Raw genomic sequence first — 8,222 nt, forward strand, 5'->3', positions numbered from 1 at the left:
AACCTTGAGGAAATTTTATGTTAGACAGGGTATCATAAAATAGATGTTTCTCTGCGGAATTCAATGTGTACTTGGCAGGCGGAAGCGAATGTCGATCCCCTTTTGGTTGAGGTCGTATTTCAGTCTTAATGCCCAACGCTTCAAGATCTTGTCGTGCTTTTAATCCATCCTTCGTCTTGTGAGGCAAATTCAACGCTGTCCCATAAAGACTCTCGGTCACATTTTTTTCTATGTGCATGAGATCTAACTGATGGCGAACAAGCAACTTCTTCCAATATTCAAGTTAAAAAAAAATCGACTTTTTATGCCAAAATTTAGATCTCTTGTCGATACTTTCTTTTTTCTTTTTTGACTTTTCCTTCTTTGGAGTTTCCTTCTTTGACGCTCCCTTATTTGACTTTATCTTCTTTAACTTTATCTTCTTTGACTTTATCTTCTTACCCCATATAATTTCAAATCCCGCCAGATAGTCATAAATATCTTCACCTGATGATGGCTGTGGCATAAAATCGTGCTCCTGTTGATTGTTGAAATGTTTTTTTTTTCTTTTACGAAAAGGATGTTCAAGTGGAAGGAATCTTCTATGCCCAAGGAAGCATACTTTTTTGGACTTTGGCAACCATTGTGAACAAGTACTCTTTGAACATATTGGACAAGCATAATAACCTTTGGTAACACACCCCGAAAGATTACCATATGCGGGAAAGTCACTTATAGTCCAAAATAATATTTCGCTTAGATTGAAGTATTTTTTCTTATAAGAATCAAAAGTCTCAACGCCAGTTTCCCACAAGAGCTTTAGATCTTCTATCAATGGTGTCAAGTAGACATCAATATTGTTACCAGGTTTGTTTGGCCCGGATATCAACAGAGTCAACCTCATGAATTTTCTTGACATACACAAATAAGGGAGTAGATTATATGTTATTAGGATAATTGGCCAACAACTATGCTTGGAACTTAATGACTTGTGAGGATTGATACCATCAGCAGACAAGGCTAATCTAAGATTTTGTTTTTCTTGTCCGAATTCTTTCCACGTGTTATCAACAAGCTTCTAAGAAGGGGTATCGCGTGGATGAGTAAGCTTCCCATTATTGACCTAACCTTGTGCATGCCAAGTTAAGTCATGTGCAATTATTGGTATTGAAAACATTCTTCTAAATCTAGGGATGATAGGAAAATACCACAAAACTTTTGAAGGTACATTTTTGGTATTCTTCTTCCAACTAGAAGTGCCACAAGTTGGACATTGAGAAGCATCTTTATGTTCTTTCCAAAATAGAACACAATCATTTTCACATGCATGAATCTTATCATATTGTAGACCTACTCCTTTTAGCAACTTCTTGGACTCATATATCGAGCTAGGGATGGTATTGTTTGATGGTAAGATATCTTTTAGGATAGACAACAAAGGATCAAAACTAGCATCAGACCATCCAAACTGACCCTTCAAATGTTGGAATTTCAATAATCCACTAAGTGCATTATACTTAGACCCTACATAAAGTGGCTTATCACATTCTTCAAGAAGTGATTTCAACGAATCAGGTTCTTCGTCTATATATTTGAAGGCATCATGTAGCATATCCTTTGTATAAATAGCATCAGGAGGAATGGAATTTTTAGGGATCTAGAATCACTCTTGGGTTGTTTTTCTCCATGGAAAGAACAAATCTTATAATTCTCATCGAAGCCATGGGCAAACAAATGATAACGGACATTGTCAATTGAGTGGTGACACAAATTGAGGCAATTTACACAAGGGCATGGAATAACATCTACCTTTGGATTATTACTTCGTGCAAACTCTAGAAAAGCATTTACACCTTCATCATATACATTTGATAATCTACTAGAGGAAATCCATGATTTATACATTAAACATTTGTTACCAACCTACATAATTATTTACCATTTAAAGCAACAATGATTATGCATGTTTAGGGACAAAAACTATACAAAAATAAAACTGTACAGTGGCCAAAACTGTACAGGGAAAAAAAAACTGTATAGGAGCCAAAACTTTAGAGGGACAAAAACTATACAGGGGCCAATCTTGACAAAAAAAATTGTTCAGGGGCCAATCAGATGTCAAATACATGTTCAGGGGCCAATCCTTTACAAAAAAAAACTTTACCTTTTCAGCATCCAAATATTTTTATTTGTTTATTTATTTACTAAATTACTTTTCAGCATGTTATTAGTATAAATCATTGTTTTCTTTTTATTGTATTTCAGGATTGTATGTTGTTCATATTAGTTTTTCAGCATGTTATTAGGGCAGTTTAGTCTTTTGTTTATACTATTAAAAATTTTTCAACATGTTATTAGGGGTAGTTTAGTCTTTTACAGAAAGACATATTAAGTAAAGGAAAATTAAAAAATAGAGCCTAGTGTAACGATGATGACAGATGTTAGTAAAGGAAAATTAAAAAACAGAAAGATATATTAACAGATGTTAGTAAAGGAAAAAAAATTTCAGCATGTTATTAGGGGTAGTTTAGTCTTTTATAGAAAGATATATTAAGTAAAGGAAAATTAACAAATAGAGCCCAATGTAACAATGATGACAGATGTTAGTAAAGGAAAATTAAAAAACAGAAAGATATAATAACAGATGTTAGTAAAGGAAAAAAAATCAGCCTGTTGTTAGGGGTAGTTTAGTCTTTTACAGAAAGATATATTAATAGATGTTACTACCCATGCTCCACCCCGAGAAATTTGTAAAACTTGGAATTGACCCTCCAAAAGGTGTCCTCTGCTATGGCCCACCTGGAACTAGAAAAATACTTTTGGCAAGAGCAGTTACTAATAGAACTGATGCGTGTTTTATTCATGTAATTGGAAGTGAACTTGTTCAAATGTATGTTGGTGAAGGTGCTCGCATGGTTCGTGAATTATTTTAGGTTTACATTTATGGTCCCTATACTTTTCAAATTTGTTACTAAACACACCATTTTTTAATCAACTCTAGTGATTTGACAGATGGCAAGATCCAAAAAGGCTTGCATTGTTTTCTTTGATGAAGTGGATGTAATTGGTGGTGCTAGATTTGTTGATGAGGAAGGTGGGGACAATGAGGTTCAAAGAACCATGCTTGAAATTGTGAATCAGCTCGATGGATATTTGGTTGAATAGTTTCAGACCTGATATGGAAAGTAGGACACAGATTTTCAAGATTCATACACGGACTATGAACTGTGAAACGGATGTTCGGTTTCAGCTTTTGGATCGTCTTTGCCCGAATTCTACGGGTATGTTTTGTTTAATTTTCTTTTGCGGGTGATTTGAGTTAATTAATTAAAGTTGAGGGATTGGTTTTGTGATTTAGGTGCTAATATAAGGAGTGTGTCACTGAGGTGTTAGTATATGCAATTGGAGCATGAATCTTATTGTTGTAATCTATTTGGCTGTTGGAAACCAAAGGCTGTTGGACATGGCTGTACAACTAATTTGGCTGTTGGAAACCAAAGACACAGACATGGCTGTTGGAAACCAAAGGCTGGATATTGCCTATGTTGTGGTTAGTTGAACATTTGTGTTTTGTGTTTTGCTTGTGTTCTTAGTGAATTTTGTCTTGATAGATATTTATACACCTCTTTGATTGATTGAAATCTAAATGGCTAATTCTTTTTCCTTGATTAAAGATAAATAAAGTTAGATAGGTAAATAAGACTTGTATTTACAGAAGTGACTGTTATGTTAAAAAATCAAAGGTTATTACAATAGTAGCTAGATGTTATTACATTGTACATGATTATGTTTATTGCTGTAATCTGTTTCGAGAATTGAAGCTAGATTTTATTTAGAGCCAGTTGCAAGTATCTCTCTCTCCTCCCTTTTTATTACATTGTACATGATTATTACATTGTACATGATAGTTAGCATGACTGTCAAACACCTCTTGTTGGGTGTGTTTGGAAATGAATTTTTTTCACCATTTATTTTAAACAAAGTAAATCACCAAATGACAACGAAAAATCCCATATTTTTATAACATTGTTGATAAAAATACATGAAGATATTCAACTCATCTCAAAGACAATATGAGAAGGAAACTAGACTCTTATTTTAAAATCACTAAACGAAAAGAAAGGGTATTATTGTCATTTTAACTGTTTTTTGTAAATAGTCAACTCATTATAAATATGTTTTTTTTGTTTTCAGGAGTTGCACCAGGACCTTGAATGATCTGATAAATGAGCAGCTTGCATATCTTCCAAAAAATGGTATTATCATCATTTTGATTGTTATGTCCCTGAACCTCATTTTAGACATATTTCTAGGTGAGGTTGTCAACTTGTCGCAACTGGTATGCCCCTGAACCTCATTTTAGACATATTTCCAGGGGTATTATTGTCATTTTGACTCGTTTTGCAGAACCTCATAGATCTAGCTGGCTTTGAGAGCTCTAAACTTGAAACTACTGGTATTCGTAGAATCTTCCTAGTGCAGAGATACAATTGGAAAGAAAGGAAGCCGAACGAGCTGGTTAGTTATAAATCTTGAAATAATAATAATAATAATAATAATAATAATAATAATAATAATAATAATAATAATAATAATAATAATAATAATAAAAATAATAATAATAATAAGATCTAAATTAACATTTAATTTGAGTTATACTTTGGTTTTCAAGGTAATGCTAGTGGTGCATCATCATCATGGCATCTGACTCTTTTTACGTAATAAAGATTAAAAATTTAACATGTTTAAATGGGTATTAATGTTATTAAAACAGTATGTCCAAAGGGAAGGGTAGAAGTGGTAAAGAAAAGTCTATATATATATATATATATATATATATATATATATATATATATATATATATATATATATATATATATATATATATATCATAAGTTTTAGTTTTACAACTTTTACTTACTTGGATTGTTATTTGTGGTGTTAAAGTTATGTTGATTTAGTGATAAGTAATGATACTAAATCATTTGTCCAGTGGAGTCCCTATTGTAATAATCAATGACACCCTAGCTAGGCTTGCTAAAACGGTTATGGGTTTAAAAGAAGATAAGAAGCAGAGGTTAAAGAAGGTATGGCATTTTCCAACTCCTTATGTCTCTCCTAAAATCATATTATGACATGTTTTTCTTTCTGTTTTGTAGCTTCAAGAATTAGCAACTCATTCAGATTCTTTATTAAGTCTAGAAAAGAAATAGACCTTATTTATACAACACTTATAGTGTGGTTCTGTTTTTTAAAATTTAAAGCTTTGATTTGCTCCCAAAGTTGCCACCTGTCTCTAGTTCCTTTCTTCTCTCTCTTTTGATATGTCAATAACCCTTATAGTGTGGTTCTGTTTCTTTACAATTTCCCAGTTTACTTCATACCACAATTTGTTGTTTTGATCATTGCATCTTTTCTGTTTCTCTATGTGTACATCATAATACTCATGAAGCTTCTTATTATTTTATCCACAACGATTTTAGCTTATGGTTAGGTTAGCTGGCTTAGTCTATGACTCTATGTTGAATATTGGCTAAAATGCAACGTGTCTTTTGATGTCTTTATCTTTTAATGGAAGCATACCTTAGACATCTTAAAAGAAATTGGCATAACCAATTATACTAAACTTATAGTCAGTCAAATGGATTCAATTGGAAAGCTTCTTTCAGATTGAGTGAGCCCTTATCAATCCCATGTAAATCTCATAGGCTTGTTCAGTGTATTGTATTGTTATTGTAAAAAAAATTCATGGTTTATAAAAAAAATATTTTCTTTTACGATAGAAGCATGCTAAAAAAAATTATGCCATATTTTTTTTATGTTTCTTGAATTGGTTGTGACAGAGTAAGTTGGCATTGAAACCTGATGGCTTGTTTTTAGCAGCTATTTTTGGTGGAGAAGCACTAAAATTGGTTTTGTTTTTTTTTTTTTTATTTTTCTTGCAAAATGGAAGTTTACACAAACCATGAAAAGAACAACTATAATTGATAATCGGAGGAGAAAACCCAACTAAGTGTAAGCATATACATGAGGAGAAAACCCAACTAAGAGCATCGATTTTCTTGAAATGTTACCTTGTGTTCAACTTGAGAAGCTTCAGAAGGTGAGAAACCCTTGAATGTGTTCAATTTATCATCGATTTCAAGGATACCGGGCGCTTCTCCCCCTCATTATGCTCTTGTTCTTCTGTCACTTGGTTCTAGCAAATAGAGATGAATGTTACTTCTCTAGCCAACAGGGGAAGTTTCAAAAGGAACACTTGACTTCTCCAATACCTTAATCGGACCTAGGTCACGTAAGATTGAATAGTCTCCAATGATGGCAGGAGAGCCCAATCTTTTCGGCGATGCGAAATCAGTCGGAAGAGAAGGAAGCTAACGTCCTCAGAGGGGACGTTGTCTGCAAGGCGACTCGACGATCGATTGTAGAGTGTATTGAGTGATGATCAGTAGTGAGTGTTTTTATCTTTGTTGAAAATCCCTATATATTTTGGCAAATACCTCGATTTTTGAAACAAGAGTTCGTCTCATTAAAATTAAAAGGCGACCGTTATAGGAGACGCCCGTTTAATTAAAGCGCCCTCCGTGTTTTTGATTTTTTCCTTTAAGACACTAATCTAAGGACATGCAATAATGCATGACCTAAATTCTTAAAATTTTTGAAGAGAGGACACCATTTTAAGGTCACTCCATTTTGCGTAACATAAATTACTGAGTGTTGTGGATTGCGCGTCGTAAAAGGCTATTTTTCTAGTAGTGTTGGTTAACCACATGACCAAAGAATTGGACTTGTCGAATCTAGAAATCACATTTGGAGAACTTTGCATACAACTTCTCCTTCTGCAACACTTCTAACACTTCTTGTAGATGTTTTCCATGCTCCTCCTGGCTTTTTGAGTAAATTAGAATTTCATCTATGAACAATATTACAGATTTATCGAGGAATGGTTTACGAACCTTGTTCATTAAATCCATAAATGTTGCTGGAGCATTTGTTAGTCCAAACGACATAACCAAGAACTTATAGTGTCCATATATTGCTCTGAACGTAGTTTTCTCAATATCTTGCTCTCTCACCTTCAACTGATGATATCCTTACCTAAGATCGATCTTTGAGAAATAGCTCGAACCTTGCAGCTGATCGAACAAGTCATCAATCCTTGGCAATGGGTACTTGTTCTTTACCGTTTCCATGTTCAGCTCTCTGTAGTCTATGCACATCCTCATGCTTCCATCCTTCTTTTTCACGAATAACACTGGAGCTCCCCAGGGTGATGAACTAGGTCTAATGAAACCATTGTCCAGCAACTCCTAAAGTTGTGTCATGAGCTCCTTCATCTCCATCGGTGCTAATCGGTATGGTGCTTTTGCTATTGGTGTCGATCTTGGTAACAAGTCTATTCGAAACTCCACTTGTCTATCAGGGTGTAATTCCGGAAGATCTTTGGGAAAGACTTTCGGATAGTCACACACCACTGGTTTTCTTTACAACTATTTCTTCTTTTTCTTAGCATCGATCACAAATGTCAAATATGATGTGCACCATTTGGACAAACATTTTTTTTGGCTTTCATTAGACAAATGATTCCAGAATTTACTCTGCGTTTGTCCCCGTATACCATAAATGATTCCTTCGCCGATGGGTTTACTCTTACTATCTTCTTCCTGCATTGTATCTCGGCGTCGTTGGCGCTAAGCTAATCCATTCCCAGTACGATCCTGAAACCATTCAGCTCAATTGGTAACAACTCTTCATGGAATTCGTTTCCGTTTAAGTCGATGATGAAATTCTTAATGCAATCAGTAACAAGTATGAATTTGCCACTGGCAACTTCTACAACTAGAGCATTATCAAGTTCATCCACAGGCAATGCTAGTCATCCACCAAATTTGTGTGATATAAAGGAGAAATTTGCTCCAGAATCAAACAGTATATTGACATCCGCTGCATCCTTCGCGGCTTCTAATGTTATTTGGAAGGCTCTCGCCTTCGGCTTTGGTGGAACATTGCGCTTTCCCACCTCCTTCTTCTTTAGGCAGTCCCTCGAGATGTGCCCATCCTCATTACACCCATAAGAGACTTTCGTGTTGAGGGTGCATTCATTGGCATAATGCCCAGGCTTTCCGCATTTACTTTTCTTTTTGGACCTTGAAGATCCATCGAACTTCCTTTTCTCACCAACCTCTGCTCTTTCCAGACCCCTTTCCTTTAGCTGGGTCTCCACATTTTTAGTTGCCCAAACA

The 8,222-nt window shown here is 34.6% G+C and overlaps 1 pseudogene; it reads left to right on the plus strand.

Moving 5' to 3' along the window:
- Positions 1-2,261: 2,261 nt before the first annotated feature.
- On the plus strand, positions 2,262-5,192 carry LOC111894028 (26S proteasome regulatory subunit 7-like; annotated as a pseudogene).
- The last annotated feature ends 3,030 nt before the right edge of the window (positions 5,193-8,222 follow it).

The sequence above is a fragment of the Lactuca sativa genome, chromosome 7 (genome assembly GCF_002870075.4).
Source record: "Lactuca sativa cultivar Salinas chromosome 7, Lsat_Salinas_v11, whole genome shotgun sequence".
Taxonomy (NCBI): Eukaryota; Viridiplantae; Streptophyta; class Magnoliopsida; order Asterales; family Asteraceae; genus Lactuca; species Lactuca sativa.